General features: G+C 45.7%; 1 long non-coding RNA gene across 2 annotated transcripts; it reads left to right on the top strand.

The window, feature by feature from the left end:
• The first annotated feature begins 219 nt into the window (after positions 1-219).
• Positions 220-7,269, top strand: LOC103220471 (uncharacterized). Of its 2 annotated transcripts, XR_012095264.1 has the most exons (5): positions 220-297; positions 1,913-2,084; positions 5,152-5,307; positions 5,417-5,531; positions 5,630-7,269. It is a non-coding gene; the product is annotated as an uncharacterized lncRNA (long non-coding RNA). The 2 variants fall into 2 exon arrangements; XR_492458.3 differs by lacking the exons at positions 220-297; positions 1,913-2,084 and adding an exon at positions 4,572-5,024.
• Positions 7,270-14,959: the final 7,690 nt, after the last annotated feature.

The raw sequence follows: 14,959 nt of genomic DNA, 5'->3' as shown, positions 1-14,959 counted from the left end.
CACCCAGCCCACTCGGAGGTCCAGTGTGTACGTGATAGGGATATTTAATATAGAAAGGTATGCTGACAAGGGTGTGAGTCATCTTCTGAAGATAAATACCATCTGTGCATGGAACATGTGGTTAAATAAGGGAAATGCATGTCAATAAAGAGTGGCCACTTCCCCTGAAAGCTGTGCAGACCCAACACGGTAGCCAAGGGCCACTATTCATTGCTCTCTCACCAAGAAGTTTCTTGAAGAAGGAGGCAGAGTTGGACCTTGAAATCAGTCATTCAACACATGTCTAAATCTTTTCCAGTAAGTTAAACCCTCTCTCAGTCATCTTACCTTCATATAGCTTCACTGCATGAAAAAATCATGGATAAAAAGAGACTTGCATGTTTAGACTCTAGTCATTAACACACGCAAAGAGCTACTGTGATCGCCGGTGTTTCCTGGACCAAAAAGGGGCAAAGAGGGCTGAAGTGTTTTATGAGTTAGCCCATTCCTTGATAACCTCAGCTTTTAAGCTTTGCCGGCTGCTGTCAAACTGAAGAATTAGATGCATTGTATTTCATTATGTTTCATTCATTAATTCAACCAATATTGCTTGGGTACCCTCTAATGAACCTAATGAGTGTGGCCAGGCTCTGTGGGCAAGGCAAAGATGAATTCCCTGCCCTGGGGGAGCTTGTAGTCTGGTGGGAGACAGAAGTACCCCAAAGGAAGGCTCCAGAAAAGCAGGGTCAAACACAAAGTACTAGCTGCTGTCCAGGAGTGGAGTGGAGTCGAGTCTGGACTGGAAGATGATGACAGTATTTGAGTCAGGTTTTACCAAAATACCTGTATTACTGGTAAGCTCAGTGTGCATCTCTGGCCAAGCCCTGAGAGGGTGGGAACTGGAGTCCTATGACAGAACCTGCTTCCCTGCCGCTGGGGCCCTGCACCTCCCTGGTCTCTAGCAGATGCTGCCTCTGTGTTCAGCACAGAAGTCTGCCCCTCTCCACCAGATCTCACAAGATTCCTCATCAGTGGGGCCCGTTCAGCCTCTGACTCACCCATTCCAGGGCTCAGTCTGAGGTGCCTATGAGAAGAAAAGATCCAAGGCTGGGTGGGCGCCTTTCCTCTCTCTCTCGACTCAACCTCACCCACCTAAGCACAGACTTTTTCTTCATCTAAAATGAAAAGCCTCCATGTACATCCATTCCTTGAAACAATGCCTGGGGCTAGGGAAATGATCTCCTTTAGAGTGGCTGTAATTCATCATTCCAAACTGAGAAACTGTGGAGAGTGGCACATGCAAGCTGGAAGGGACTCTAGAACCATAGTCCTAATGACCATCCCAGGAAAACTGAAATCTGTGGCCATTCTTGTTCCCAATTACATCCAGTCTCTGCTGGCCCTGCCACAGGCTCTGGGGACTCAGTGCTTTATGGGTGCTGCATTTACATTTGCTGGCCAAAAGATGCAAAATAAAACCACGGCCAAATTTCAATTGCCTGCCTAGAAATATAAGACCAGTACCTAGGAATTTGAATGAAGGAGCTGGTTTAGGGTTTTGAACTTCCACCAAATTGACTCAACCACCATGTAACTGGAGGCCCCAGTTTTTGGGAGCTAGCTGTCTATAGTCTGGTTGGTGACATTTTTCAGGCAGAATAAGGAAATTCTCTCAGTCAAGAATGTATTTATCCTAATTTGTACTGATTTGATGCTGCCCGTTCAAAGGATCTTATTTAAGACCAGAGTAATTTGTTTTCTGTGCTGCCTTGAACAAAACTCCTCCCTGCACTTGAGTGTACAATATTTGTAGACATTTGTCTTCAGGCTAGTGTAGTAATCTTCCTTGTATGCAACTGGGTTTTCTCTGAAAAGACAGTTGTTTAAAGTTCAGCCCAACGTTTATTGAGTTTTTTTGTGCTTATATCTACAGAAAATCATAGTCACTGGTTTGAATGGACTAATCAAGACCTATGAACTGCTGTCTGCACTAATATCCACTTTCCCAGAGATCAAAGCCACGTGGCCGGAGAGACAGACTTTCAGCTGCTTTTCTTGCATCCTTTTCTGATCAGAGTGATTTATCACTTGAATGCCATCATCAGGTCACAGGCTTTTTACTTCAGATATTTGGTATCAGACTGTTGAGTATCAGATGATTTAGCATTTGAGTTTATGCTTAATCTGTCTTATAAACAACCCCATGATTTAAAAGAAAAAAAATATAAAACCCATTATATGAGAAAAGCCTTGTCTACAGGACTCTTTAAGAAATGGGAGGAGGTAATACTTAGGAAATCCAATAGGCCTCATTTAATCTCTTCTTCCTTTAACCCAGGGATAGACCTGCATGTTGTGATGAGGACGTTCCATCCCTGAGCCGGGGTGAAATGGTGCAGGGTAAGGGCATAGTTCCTCACTGTGCAGGGAGGAAGAACAGGGATCCTTCAGCCCCATTTTTCAGAGGAAGAGGCTCTGAGATTCCTGGCTCCTCTTGACCCTGAACTCACCGTTGTATTTTTGGGAAGAATACCCACAGTACTTCCACAGACAGAAAAACCTCGAGGGCAAGGCCCAAGTGTTATGGTTCCTACGATCTCTCTACTAACCTCAAAGAATAAACTACAACATTCTAAGCAAATGGATCTCTATGTGGCCCCTGCCAGGAAAATTGTCTGAGTCTGGTACCAACCCTTCAAATCCAGAAGAGCTGGGCCCTAAGGTGGTGCTGAGCATGTAGAAGAGGGGTTGCAAACCAGCTTTCCTAGTTGCTATGACCACAGATCCTAGGGACCTCTTCAGTGTTAAGTTTCTCCCCAGACCCCACTGCTGCACTTTGAGTTTGCTGGATATCTCTTCTTGCACCAAGGGCTGCCTTCCCTCACCTTTGCCCTGCCATTTGATGTCCCAAGTCTTGACCAGGCCTGCGTGGCCTCACCTTGATAGCACCTTCACCATAGTAAGTATTCAGTATCTGGATTAGCAGACCACCAGGCGGGCCCAGTGAGATTGGCTGGTACCCAGTAGCAACTCAATCCATACTCCATGGATGAATGAATGAATGAATGAATGAATGAATGAATGATTGAAGGAAGTATGAAATTCCAGCCATGCTTCCAAGGGGAGGGTCTGCAGCCCTGACTCAGATGGAGACAGTAACAGGAGCAGTTTGAACCAGCCATCACCACTCCAGCCTGGAGGCTCTGTGGGAAGAGACCAGGAGCAAGGGAGAAAGAGTAGGCCCTTGCTCTGGACAGATCCTCTAGTGCTGCTGCTGTGAGGCCAGAGCAAGGAGCCCTTGTAAGGATGAGAAAGGAAGAAGTGTCTCCTCTACAGCTCCGGCTAAGTCCAAGCAACCTCAGCATTTCTTCATTCAGAACCTTTGCTCAGCCTAGGATGTGTTGAGGACATAAAGAACGAAGTGACGAGTGCTCCCCTGACTCTGAGGGGTTCCCAAAGGGTCATCTGTGGTCTGACGATCCTCCTGGCTAAATGGTTCCTACAGCTGTTGATTAGGTTCAGAAGAAAAGGGGCTTCCACACACCCATACCTCATCTGCTAGGATTAACAACATTAAAAGATAAGGCTAGTGGTGCTGCAGCCTCCTGACATCATCCTGGTCAGTCCACCTTAAAGATGGAACTTCACAGAAACGAAGGGGTGGAGAGTTGTATGAAACCAGACATCTTCTGAATTCTGCAGAAAATGCTATGGCCAGATTCACTGTACAGATTCTGACAAATGCCAGAGGTGAGAGGGGGGTTTGGATGTGGTCACAGTCAGTCATAGGGCTGCAATACAGCCCATATGTCTCTGGCTTTTTTAAAGATTAATTCACAAAACAAAAAGTCCTCAAGTGTGCCTGGTAATGACAGGAGCTCACTAAATAGTTGTTGATAGACTGACCCAGCACATCCCTAGCTGCCTGTATACTGTTTGCGTAGAGCCATTTTCCCGGAGGCCGAGGCAGATCTGAACCATGACTAGAATCCACGCAGGTGGTGATGTACACGTGGCAGCCTTTCCATTCCACTCATCCATAGGCTGTGTTGGCCAGAAGAGAAGTTCTGAATAGTAACTTCTCTATATTTTTGCTGTTAAAAATAACAAACCCTGGGCACTAGATCAGGAGCTATTTCTTTCCTTGTAGACAAGTAGGTCCTGCATGGAGAAGCAAGTCTCTTCTGCCTAGAGGATCCATAATCAAATGCTTGCAGAGGAGATTATATTCTAGAAGCTCTGAAATAGTCAGAAATGCCCCCAGGCTCTCTGAGGGAGGGATTCATTCCAACCCAAAAGGATGTGTCTATACAGGCTGGTGTGAGCACGGGGTAGCTAAAGGAGTCTTGGGCAGCAAGCACCTGCACACCTGGCAAGGGCCACGGTGACAGGTGAGATGGGTCTGAAGTGAGGGCAAAAGGACGTGGCTTTATGGAACCTCAGGCTGACTTCAGAGACACCCACCTCCTGCCCCTGCCAGCTGCTCAGCCTGGCCCCCAGGGCACCTCCCCAAAAGCTTACCAGTCATTCTCCGGCGATGGTATTTGTCACACACTGGCATTTCCTACACTCCTTCTACTGACCACATCTCCGGGGACTGCTGGGAGCCCACTGACCAAGCTCACGAGGATGTGAGTCAGCAGGCCGGCATACTTAAGAAAGGGGTGTTTGGTCCTGGCTTGAGAGCTTCCCAGACCCTGCATTCCTGCTCCCCTGCTGTATGAAAGCCCCCAGATCACCATTTCTTAGAAAGATAAGAAGGGCACTCCATCCAGTCTTGGGCCTCTTTGAGGTTCCTGCCCCATTGGTAGCCCCAGAGGGAGAGCATCACCATTATTCCTTTCGAACGGCACTGGATGAAAACAGAAGAATCACTGAGAAGCTGTTAAACATTTAGATTCCTGGGCCCCACTCAAGACATTCTCTGGGGTGAAGGGTCAGAAGTAGGAAGCAGCAATCTGCATTCAAATACATCCTCCAGGAGCTTTCAAGACCCTGCCAGGACCAGGAATCACTAAACATTAAAGAGTATAACAACTTCAAAAGTACATTAAAAATTTCCTTTTTTTTTTTTTTTTTTTTTTGGCTAAGGCCTTTGGAAGAGGAATTTGACTCAGAGATAATTTTGCTTCCTGATAACTGCAAAAGTAGCTCTCTCTTTCCTTAAAACAGGGAGACCCTCTGGGATCTCTGTATATCTGAGGCCAGCAGGAATCTGAGATCATCTCCAACTCAGTGTAGGCTGCAACTCGCCTTCCTAAGCATTCCAGACTCCCACAGACGACGCAGCTCCCAGCACGTTCCTGACTGCCAGAGACAAGTGAGGCTGTGAGTTTCTGCCCAGGGCTTACCAGATGCTGAAAACTTCTAGAAGGGATTTTCCTGGGCTATCAAGCACTGACACCTAGAAAGAGGTAAAACTTGATGTATCTTGCAGGACCGATCCCCGGAAACGGCTAAACTTCCCATATTATACGAAGGGCAGAGATGTGTCTATAAAAAGAAAAATCAGAGTGAAGCCGGAACACATGCTGCCAACAAGACTGAATTAGGTAATGAGAAGACAATGTTTGTTGCCAGGACTGAGGCAGGAGATAAATCGTTTTTCTTTAACGAATCTCTCTGTTTACATTGTTCTCTTTCCTCACAGGACTGGCTCAGAAAAGACCTGTTTTTGTTTTTGTTGTTGTTATTTTGTTTTGACTCCTTGGCCAATAGGATTTGGTCCCATTGAGCCTCAGCCCAGGAGGGACCCACAGCTGAAGCCACTGTTGTGAGTCACCGCATATTCGAGGGGATGAGGGGTGAAGCAGCTTCCCCGCTGGGGTGGCACCTGCCTGCTGCTGGCGGGGCCCAGGTGGGGATGGCCTAGATGTTTGGAGGTCGGAGGGGGTCATGTCTGACTTTCTCACATTTGTATCCTTAGCTCTTAGCGCAGCACTTAACCAACACCTAACACAACAATGACAGGATGATAAACGATTGATGGCTTCGAAGGTGGGCAAGACAAATCTCTCTCAATCTCTTCACAGACTTAAACATATATACACACTGGGGAGAAGGAAGGAGGCGGAGGAAGAGAAGGAGAATGATAGATGCATAAGGTAGTTCATAGGTCAGAATCATAGATGACTGCCTGGGGCGGTAGGGGGAGGACTCATCCCTGTCACCATAGCTCAGAGGTTCCAGGTCCATCAACAGCCCATTGCATCTGTGCCTGGAATGCTGCATGAAGAGGTAGGAACAGGCCATGATTAGAAGGCCCCAGAGCAGAAAGCCCATCTGTACCCACTTTGACCCTCACACATGGTCTGTGGCCCACAGAACACCTCCTGCAGAATCATGTGAAGTCCTGCCCTTGTCCTGGTTGTTTCTCTTTCTCTGTATGTCAAAAACACACTGGTTTCATCTCTGGTTTCGCCACATCATGACATTACGTGCACGAGAGGGCTCTACCTCTTCACAGCATCATCAGCCAAGGGTGAGGAGAGAAGCCCCACTGTCCACAAGAAAATGAGGGTGGTGCCACCGCATTTAACTCCTTCCTTGCCCATCTGCTCTTTCCCTGGGAAACGAGTGTCATGACAATATCAACCCTTATTCCACGAATAGTCACGGTTCTGTGGCATCAAGGACAGATACCTTTGATGAAAAGTGGCTGGTTGTATGTGCAATAGAGAGATTGTACTTCATATACATTTTTCTGCCTTAAAATAGCCAGAAGAAAATCGCTGTTCTCTTGGCTCAAGCAAAAATAAAACTGTTTTTTTGAGAGCCTTATTTAAAGGGTTCATTATCTTGCAGGCTGCTAACTATATACTCTGCGCCACACTCAATAAAAGCTTCATATAACTGTCTTTGAAATTAACAGCCACCTCTTGTGCTTTTCAAGTTATTAAAGATGTTGGCATGGTGGAGAGATTGTAAACTTTCTATACTGGTGATTAGTCAGAGGGACCACATCCCACCAAATCCCCCAGAGCGTTCCTAACAAAAAGTTCCTTGTGACCGAAGCGCCAATTTTTCTTTCTTGTCTGTTCATTCTAATTCCACTCAATTACTCCTGAGCAAGCTGTTTTATTCCTGTCAACTCATGTTATTTACTGGAGCCTGTCAAGAGGACCGAAGTGGAGGCTGATATTATGTAGGATGTTTTGAGACTCATTAAAACACTTTAAAACAATCACCTATTGTGATATTCACAGCCCTATGTGGGGTGGCCTTGCCTGGACCATTTGGAGCCTGGATCACTTTGTTTATTTGCCATTAAAAGCTTCAAGTTAGAATGGCTTTTCTTGCTGCAAAATTTTTGGACGTGGGGATGCAAGGCCTGGTTAGGGTTCCTGGAGATTTCTGGGCAAGGATCTGAAAATAAATGGATTAAGTGTGTGTGCAGTGGGGAGGCCGGGGGGAGGACTCCTGGACCAGCTCTATATCTCTGATGAACTGATGAGAAATGGGGGCCAGCCCCAATTCACCAGAGAGCTCTTCCTCCTAGAACTGGGCAGATTTCCTTAGGAAAGTCGGTAAGAGCAGTTTTCCTTTGAAGATGAAGTTCCCTGCTGTGTCATTTTTAGTCCATCATTATTCATACAGTAATGAACAATCTGTTTGAACAAGGCACCAGGCTAGATTTCCTGAGAGTGTAAAGCAGGTAACTCTATAGTCCTTAGATTGTTAGCTGAAGAGTCCATTTAATTGATGCTATATGGAGTGTCAGGTGCCAGGTGGGCTATGCAGCCTGAACTCTGGGCAGGGAGGGGCCAAGGCAGTCTCATTCTGTCCACACCCCTCCCAGCCTCCTCTTGCTCCCCACTCTTGTCTCCCACGTGCCAGCTGCCCATCCTCCCACCTGCTACCAGCATCTACCCCTGGCTGAGCGTTGCTAGGAACTCAGCCTTGACAGCCCCTGGGGTCGGAGGTTGATTCCTGTTCTAAGCTCCCTCAGAATGCAACAAAGAACCTGTGTTCAAGCTGGGGTGGAAGTTGAGGATTCTTGATTTCCAAGTCCCAAGATCTAGAATCTCTTATTTCTTAAAAAAATCCTTGAAAAAAAAGGCCTCCTTTCTTCACTGATTCTAAGATACTCTACGATGACATCGTCTCAAAGCAATATTGAGAAAAAGGCCAAGTCACCTGGGCCACTGCATGCATCATTTCACACACTTCTAGAACATGGTTTCTCCACCAGTGTCTCATGTGTTTACACGTGTCATCGCTACCCCAATCTGCGGGTGTAGGATCAGGCAGAAGCAGCACAGGCAGAGGGGAATGAACCAGGAGGTCCAGAGCCTGTATCATCATGCAGGCATGAGCTAGGCCAGCACTTCCCACCTGTGTCCCTCCAGCAGTGGGATGCTAATCTCTACTCTAAGTGCAGATGGTTCCGAGTCATATAAGCCTGGGATATATATCCCCACTATATCCCCAGCTCCTATGCTGGTTCTCACTGAGAATGAGTTTAGAAAGTGCTAGACTAGTTGATTTCCAAGATCCTTCCTAACGCTTGAAATTCTAGGAGGCAATGAGTAGAGAATGTGAACACACAAAAAAATTTATAAGGCATTTGCCTAAGGCATGGGTTTTCTACCCTGGCTGTGTATAATAATCACCTGGGGAGATATATAAACAATAAAAGCCCACAGGCCTATGTCCTTAGTCTGAGGACTAGGATTCATCAAGTCTGGGGTGAGCCCCGGTCTCTGCATTTCTAGGAATGCTCCAGTCAGTTTTGATGAATAGCAGGTGTCAGAGCTGAGAAGTTGGGGCCAGGGGTAAAATCAGACACCTTCCCAGGCAGTGAGATGAAGGAAGAGCTGACGCAGGATTCTAACATGCCCACTTCTGTTCATGGAGTTTGGCCCACGGGTGATTGTGCCTAGCACATCTTTCGAGATACTTCTCCAGAAGTCAACCATTAAAGATGCAGTGAAACAGAATTTGTTTTGTTTTGTTTTAAACCTCAGACTGACACTCAAACCACATCCCAAGGGCAAACATCTTATAGCTTAATGATAGGTAGCCGCCAGCCTTAGCCATTGCTTGGAATCAGATGGAAAGCAGTGCTGGCTGCCCACCCTAGGAGCTCTGGGGACCTGAGAGGACACGGGCCCCTGTAAGTGGTGGCCTACTCAGTGTCCTCTGGCTGCAAGCAGAGCTGACCCAGCCTTCTGTTCAGAAGGTCTCAGCTTCAGGACAGAGAGGCTGGCCTGGGTGGCGGGGTAGGACAGAGACAGCAGGAGTTCAGTAAGTGGATCAGAACAGCTGCCCCGGCCAGCGAGATTCGTTCTCATAAACCAGGCTGAGTTCCTGGGTGAGGAGGACACTGTGGCCCCTGCATCATGGGTCCTCACATGCACACACACAGGAGAGCAGTTCAGCAGCCTGACTGCTGGGCAAGTGCTGCCTGTTCCCTGGGGGTGTCTGTTCCTGCTCAGGAGGACGAGCCAAAAGAGATGAAGCTTACAGATGACTGGAGTTTAGGGTGAAGTGCAAGCCCAGAAAATAGGTCTCATTCCTGCTACTCCCTCTCATATATTCTGCAATTCAGACAAACTGCATGAGTCATTGCTGTTTAAACAAATCCTCTGCTTCTCCTCTTTTGTGCATTTGCTCCTGTTTTTCCCTCCCTACCCCTGTCTGCTGGACTCCTACACATACTCCCAGGCCTACGTCAAATGTCTTTTCTGCTCAGCTCCCCACTGGGTGCAGTGATATCACTCCCCTTGGGAACTGCCAGAGTATATTGCATGTATCTATCATCTGGCATTTCTCTTACACAGCCGTGTTTCTTATCCCCTCCTATTACAAGCACTCGGAAGGCAGAGACTAGGTCTTTGTCTCCCTTTGGCCCCAGCCTGATTCAATATTGTGCTTTTTATGTATTATAGCAGGCATCCATGAGTGTCTATGGAATGGAAGTTAATTGTGGGCTGACAGTAAATTGCAAAGGATCACGGCCCTTGCTAGCTGTCATGGGAAGGCAATCCTGGGCACTGTCTGCATCACTGCTGTCACCAAGTATGTAGCATGATGTATGAGTCCATTCTCATGCTACTAATAAAGACATACCTGAGACTAGGTAATTCATAAAGGAAAGAGGTTTAACAGACTTATAGTTCCACATGGGTAGGGAGGCCTCACAATCATGAGGGAAGGTGAAGGAGGAGCAAAGGCACGTCTTACATGGCAGCAGGCAAGAGAGCATGTGGAGGGAACTGCCCTTTATAAAACCATCAGATCTCATGAGACTTATTCACTTTCACGAGAGTAGCATGGGAAAAGCCCGCCCCCATGATTCAATTACTTGCTACCAGGTCAATTCAAGATGAAATCTGGGTGGGGACACAGCCAAACTGTATCACATGGCATCAGCAGATGGCTAGACCTCCTGAGCAGAGCCAGGGACTTGCCTGGAACATCCAGACCCCTCTGAGTTCCAGCCTCCCTGTGGAGTTGAAAGGCACTCCAGTGTGTGTTAAACTTGGTAGCCTACTCAAGAAATAGTGAAAAAAAGGACATTTACACCACTGGGAATAAAACTTGGGTATACACATGGTTCATACTTTACAGCAGATGGGTCAATTATCTGATTAATATGACTGATCATTTATCATAATGGAACACATTATTTCACGTACTTTTTTTTTTTTTTTAAGACGAAGTCTTGTTCTTGTCACCCAGGCTGGAGTGCAATGGCATGATCTTGGCTCACTACAACCTCCGCCTCCCGGGTTCAAGTGATTCTCCTGCCTTAGCCTTCTGAGTAGCTGGGATTACAGGCTGTTGCCACCATGCCCAACTTGTTTTCGTATTTTTAGTAGAGATGGGGTTTTTTCATGTTGGCCAGGCTGGTTTCAAACTCCTGACCTCAGGTGATCCACCCACCTTGGCCTCCCAAAGTGCTGGGATTACAGATGTGAGCCACCACTCCCAGTCTCACATACCTTTCTTATGTAGAGTTTTTATGTTTAAAGCTCTTACCTCCTTAAGAACAATTAAGTTTCCTGAGAACAAAATTGGTAACTACAGCTGTAGAAAGGATACGGGTTTTGTAGTCAGACAGAGCTAGATTTGAAGCTTGGTTTTATCATTTCATGGCCAGGTGTTGCCATGATTAATTTTATGTGTCCACTTGCCTGGGTCACATGGTACCTAAACATTTTGTCAAGCATTATACTGGATGTTTACATGAGGATATTTTTGGATGATATTTGACATTTGAATCAGTAAACTGAGTAAAGCAGATTGCCCACCATATGTAGGTGGACCCCATCCAACCAGACAAAGGTCCAAATAGAGCAAAAAGGCTGACCCTTCTCTAAATAAGATAGAAACTATTCTGCCTGATTACCTTTGAACTAAAGGGAAAAATTGGTTGTTTGCCGCCTTTGGACCTGAAGTGGAGTATAGGCTCTTCCTGTACCTCAAGCCTGTCAGCCTTCACACTGTAACTACACCATTGGCTTTCCTGGGTCTCCAGCTTGTCAACTCACCCTACAAATCTTGGGCTTTGCCAGCCTCCATAATTGTGTGAGCCAAGTCTTTATAATCTCTCTCTCTCTCTCTCTCTCTCTCTCTCTCAGTAGTTCCTTTTCTCTGGAGAACACTGACTAATACAGGCACTTCTGTATTGAGAACTTTCTGAACAGCATTACATTGCTAGGGCCCTGCAACGGGAGGCGCCTTCTCAGTTTTATCACCTGGAACCTGCTCATCCACGTGATGCAGAGGAGGTGCATGTGACGTTTGTCCACCTGCTGATGCCTCTGTCACGGTGTCCCGTTTTCCATGGGTACTTCTGTCCACATCCTCTCCTAGGGTATTTGCCTCAGAAGTGCTTGAGGGGATTAGCATCCAGCAACAAGTAGGCTCTGCAATTAAGGCTCAAATTAAGAAAAACAAATGAGCTTACACTGGCCTTGGGTATTTCCAGTAGCTGGAAAATCCCACTGCTGGAAACCTAGTGAAGTCGTCTCAATATAGTATTTTATAGATCCTGCAGCAGGAGATGAATTAACACGAGAGGACCAGAGTGGCAGGGCAGAAAGAAAGTCTGTCAATGACCAGATCTTTTTAAAACAAAATGGCTGTTTCTGTTTTGGTGTGTGTGTGTGGTTGTCTTTATTTTGGATGCTAAGGTGCATTTCTTTTTCCCACCACCGAGAGTTTCAAGAAAAGAGAGCTCCATCTTCAATTCACTAACCAGGCAAATAACAGTGAGCATGGCTCCTCTTCCAAGATCCCACTCCAAAAAGCTGACATCAAGTTTTTGACACAGACTGCCTGTGGGCACACTGTAAAGCAGTGGACTTTGTTTTGACGGGGGCCTGTGGAAGCGGACTTGTAGTCCTCAATCCCTTAAACAGATAGTGTTATGAATATGGCTTTGACAATTGTTAGCAAAAGTGGATTTATCACACAGCCACGAAACCAGCAGCTGTGTCTTTGCCACAGAGTTTGACCCCGTCCCGCATATAGACAGGCATCGTGTGTAATTACTCAGCATTTGCCACACAGCACAATAAACTCGGGGTCTGCCCACGGGGGACGTTTATGTGTTACAGTGGACTGGATTAGGCCCGAAAAAGAATAGTTGTGGTGTACGCTCCATCCCAACTGCTCATTCCCTCTCCTTGACCTACCCTTTGTGGGAAGCCAGGAATGCTAAATATTTCTTGTAGCTCTGCCCAGGCCTCTACTTTATTTACACTCCCCCCAACTCCCCAGCCCTAGCCCTGTCTCCTCCTGTGGCAAGCTCAGGCCTTCTTCCCTGAGCTGTTGAGCGACTACGTCTTTTGTCTGAGATGATACATCAAAGATATTTCAAATAAAGAAGGACAAAAACATAAAATGCTGTCTGCTGGACAGCCAGCCATGCTCTGGCAAGGATAATTTGCGATCTCACTTAATGGACTTCCTGATATTGACAAACTCTACCAAAGTTTCTAGACCAGAGATAAAACTACTTTTTTCAAAAAGTCAAATAAGATAGAGGCAGTTGAAGAAACAGGAGGTGGAAGATTGATGGGGAACATTTTTAAAGAACCCACGGGCCACTCTGTATGTTTGTTTCCTGAAGGGCAAAATTAAGCCCTTAGAGCAGGTCTTTCATTTTTTGGTTTCTTTTCTAATTCTAGAATCTCCTCTAACCACAGTGGGCAAGACAAGTGGGAATGTGACTTCCCCTAGAGTTATTGCTACACATTTTTGAGGACATTTTCTTCAACAAGTTTGTTTTGCCCCAAAATACATTTCCAGGCAGTATAACCCTGGAGGTGGAGACTCAGGGAAGCTACACATGCTTCAAGTGTGCAGTAATTGCAAATTGCTAAATAGAAAAATACAGGTATGGCCGTGTGTCCGAGTCTTTCTGGGGCATGCTCCACTCATGCCTGTTGACCTGGCATGATTATTAATAGTACTCTCTTTCAAAAATGTCCAGTCTGGATAATAAATTCTATGAACATCCTGACTTTCACCCAATGTACCATTTCTGAGTTCCATTTCAAATATGGTGTACAAATAACAGGTTCTGCAGCTGGTCTGGTGGTCAGCCTGGCCCTGCTGAGGGGAGGGATGTCTTCTGAACACATAGTCAGGTGGCACTGTAGTCTCAGAGGCTCCAGTGCTGCTAGCCCCTTGGCGTAGGTCCTGAACTTTGCACCCCTCCCCTGCTGACTGCATGTCACAAATGAGATTTTTGTTTTAAAGAAGCCCTAGACTTGAAAAATCAGACACTTGGCTTTTGAATAGAAGGCAAAGCAGACATCTGGGTCTCTTCTTCCCCACCTCAAGTCTTCATTGTCATGGAGACTCCTCAACATCTGTGAGTGGATATGACCCTGCCAGCTAAGGCAGGCTTCTTGCAGCCCCATTTTCCCTCCATGATGGGTGGAACATCCTTAGGTAGAAAGAAAAACACCCAACAGACTTTTACCAGCAAGTATCAAAAATGTATCAGAGAGTTTTCTCTGATGTTCATGCTTATCCAGTCAAGCTATTTGCAATTCCATGTGAGTCTGGGGTTGGAGGTAGGAGGTAGATTTTGGAGACTGGGGAAGAGGAGCAGAGAAGGGGTTGATTTATGGTGTATCCTCAAGGCACACACTAAATATTTGACTAATGAGTATGTGAATAATTGCATCTGTGGAGGAGATTTTTGTCCACTCAATAAATTTTAGCACATGAGAGAGTTTTACTTATCTTTAACAAAAATTCATAGTAACATATGCACTCATTTCCAGACATTTTCTCCTAAAAATACTACATTTGGGTGTGTTTCATTTTACTTCTTAGGCAAAGCTGATATATAATTCTGACAGTGCACCTACAAAATTAACATGACAAATGCCCTGTTTGATGTGTGTTATTTTTTATTTTAACGGGGATTAATTTTAAATGAGTTGAGAAGTGACCTGTGATGTTACAAAATGCCTCTTTAACTTCCAAGTTAACCATGATATTGATGGACACAAGATAGATGCAGGGTCTATAATTAAAACTTGTCTGCCAAGTCCCACTCTGTTGAATTTGGGGTGATGCTGCATGGAAGAGATGGTTTTGGTTAAACTCTAGGTCTAAAAGAAAAAGAAAATAATTGTTAAACCTATCCACATCTATTTGCATATACCATATGATATCTAAATAAGGTAAGACACAGGATCATTGAGGAAATAAAAAGCCTGTTGGGAATGGGAGAAAATTTTTGCAATCTACTCATCTGACAAAGGGCTAATATCCAGAACCTACAAAGAACTCAAACAAATTTACAAGAAAAAAACAAACAACCCCATCCAAAAGTGGGCAAAGGATATGAACAGACAGTTCTCAAAAGAAGACATTCATACAGCCAACAGACACATGAAAAAATGCTCATCATCACTTGCCATCAGAGAAATGCAAATCAAAACCACAATGAGATACCATCTCACACCAGTTAGAATGGCGATCATTAAAATGTCAGGAAACAACAGGTGCT

Source organism: Chlorocebus sabaeus, chromosome 14 (assembly GCF_047675955.1).
Source record: "Chlorocebus sabaeus isolate Y175 chromosome 14, mChlSab1.0.hap1, whole genome shotgun sequence".
NCBI classification, from domain to species: domain Eukaryota; kingdom Metazoa; phylum Chordata; class Mammalia; order Primates; family Cercopithecidae; genus Chlorocebus; species Chlorocebus sabaeus.
This window is presented reverse-complemented; position numbering and strand designations above follow the sequence as displayed.